The sequence below is a fragment of the Drosophila biarmipes genome, unplaced genomic scaffold (assembly GCF_025231255.1).
Source record: "Drosophila biarmipes strain raj3 unplaced genomic scaffold, RU_DBia_V1.1 ptg000008l, whole genome shotgun sequence".
In the NCBI taxonomy this organism is placed as follows: domain Eukaryota; kingdom Metazoa; phylum Arthropoda; class Insecta; order Diptera; family Drosophilidae; genus Drosophila; species Drosophila biarmipes.
In genome coordinates, this window is record NW_026114529.1 from 1702996 (window position 1) to 1705297 (window position 2302).

The 2302-nt window shown below is 37.5% G+C and overlaps 1 long non-coding RNA gene across 1 annotated transcript; it reads left to right on the plus strand.

Moving 5' to 3' along the window:
* Positions 1–819: 819 nt before the first annotated feature.
* On the plus strand, positions 820–1306 carry LOC127011755 (uncharacterized). The gene is made up of 2 exons (XR_007765034.1): positions 820–940; positions 1015–1306. It is a non-coding gene; the product is annotated as an uncharacterized LOC127011755 (long non-coding RNA).
* Positions 1307–2302: the final 996 nt, after the last annotated feature.

Sequence of the window (2302 nt, forward strand, 5' to 3'; positions counted from 1 at the left end):
ATCCCGTGAATATGGTGGCGGACGTATCTTGGGCTTCCTCGCCTTCGGTTTTACTTTTTTCCACTCCTGTGGGGGTTTTTGGGGCTTACTGGTGCTCTCTGTCCCAGCATGTTTGCCCCTATTTCCCCCTTGGCAAGCTTCGCCTGCCGGCACCTTATGCATCGCTTTTTTTGCTGGCATGGCGTTTTCCCAGTTTCATGTCCCCTGGGTCGCTTACTATTGCCGCTCGCGGGCACTTCTGCGCAGGTTTTTTTAGCGGTCTTTCCTGTTCTTCGAGTATGCCTTGCACAGCCGACAGAACTTCTCTCTGAAGATAGTCAATTTCATCGACTATGTCCCGCATAGGGTTTGTGATGGAGCGCTTTCCGTTCATTAGCTTCTTAAGCTCCCTGGCCTTCGATCCAAGGTCAGTAAGCTGTTTCAGCACATCCCCTTGCCTCAATCTCGGAGTAACACTCCCTCAATGTCTTCCCCATATCCTCTTATCTGCCGTCCAGGGCGACATTAAGTCTTTGTGCGTCCTGGGCGAAGTCCTCCTTCTTAAGGCGGTAAATCCACTTCTTTCCCATTCTATTTTTTTTGGTGGCAAATAATAGGAAACAAATTATAGCTTTAGGGCTATTTCACTTATTATCATATAATATTGGGAATAAAAATTGTTATATTTTCAATTAAATAAAATTATTGATTATTTATTATAACTTGTTTTTCTATATTTTTCGAAATATCAATTTTACGGAGCGCATAAAGAGGTTTCCCATACTAAAACTGAAAATGCCAGGCATTTTAAAGACCGTAAAAATACTTTAGCTAAGAAAGCCAGAAGTCAGATGTCAGAAGTTATAAAGTATTGGTCAAGGGATTTTGATGATCCATACACAACAAAGCTCTTGTATGTTTCTCTTGTTCGTCCGTCCATGGATTAAAGCTCGTGTAGATGGTAATTTGAGATTAGCTATTATCCAAATATACAAAAGCCAGTACAAAATCATTTTCTTTTATTTGCGGTGAAAGGTTTAAACTGGGATATAGGAAGACGATTGCCCTCGTATCATGTGAGGTTGCGCCTGCTGGACTTACGAACCCTGGACCACCGTAGAAAGTGTCATGGAGTTTTTTTCTTGCATAAATTCTTCTAAGTTCCCGCAACTGGAATATATCCAGTAGAACAGTTCGTCGCCTCTGACAATTTTTGGAACCCATTATGCCCTTCATGATCCTTTTCGTGTTCTTTGTGATGATTATAGTGCACTGTGTCACGACTTAATATTTGATAGCCCTAATAAAACCAATTACGACAAACTAATCTATTTTCTATTTTAAAATAATATGTAAGTTTCTATGTTACTAACCAATCTATCGGAGCATGTATTTTTAACTGTTTATTGGTATATCGTCATTTTCCATGTCCGTTTACTAGAGCAAGTTAGGTTAGGGCGCCGCGTGTAACAAGCTTTGCTTGGTGTCGCTAGGGCTACTTGTTTGTACTGACCACTGATTAAATTCGTTGCTTGAAGATTACTATAGAACCAAAAATTAAATAATATACCATTTATACAAGACACTTTTAATAATTTCGAGCCGATCGCGGTCTCGGACAAAATAGGACTGACTTCTTCATTTCTTAATCTGATTAAATGAACCTCGGCCAGGAGCTAGAGTAAATAAGATTCCACATGAATCCGTCTCACGAACATACGAACCAACAGGCGATAACAAGCAATACAATGCTAAATTTAGAAGATTTATTAAAACAAATTGCAAATTTTGATTGAAATCCGTTAAAAGAAATAAAAAAAAATAAAAAAGGCAGAAGAATATCAGATTGAGATTTTAGAACCAAATAGGAGCAACGCATCTTAGGATATATAAAGTAGAAGAAGATAAATATGTAAGCTGGTGAGAATCAGCTAAAAGAACCTGTCTATCCAAATTATATCTACTAATTAATAAAACTAATTTGACCTATGGTAGAAACAAAATGCTGAAAAGAATGAAAACAGGAAAGGGAGTTAACTTCCGCAAGACGAAGTTGGTATACCCTTGCAGAAATAAGCAACTTTTGTAACACCATTTGCAATTTTTAAGGATTGTTCTTGACTTCCGTGATATTAAAAAATTATTTATTTCATTCTTTTTTTCAGACCGTTTTTTTTTTACATCTATTTGTTAGAGTAGTCCGATTTATATGTCATATAATATGTCAAAAAGCACCAAAACCATAATTTGTTTCATATATCTCCCTCCAATTTTCCGAACGTTCCTATGGAAGCTATATGATATAGTCGTCCGATTTGAATCA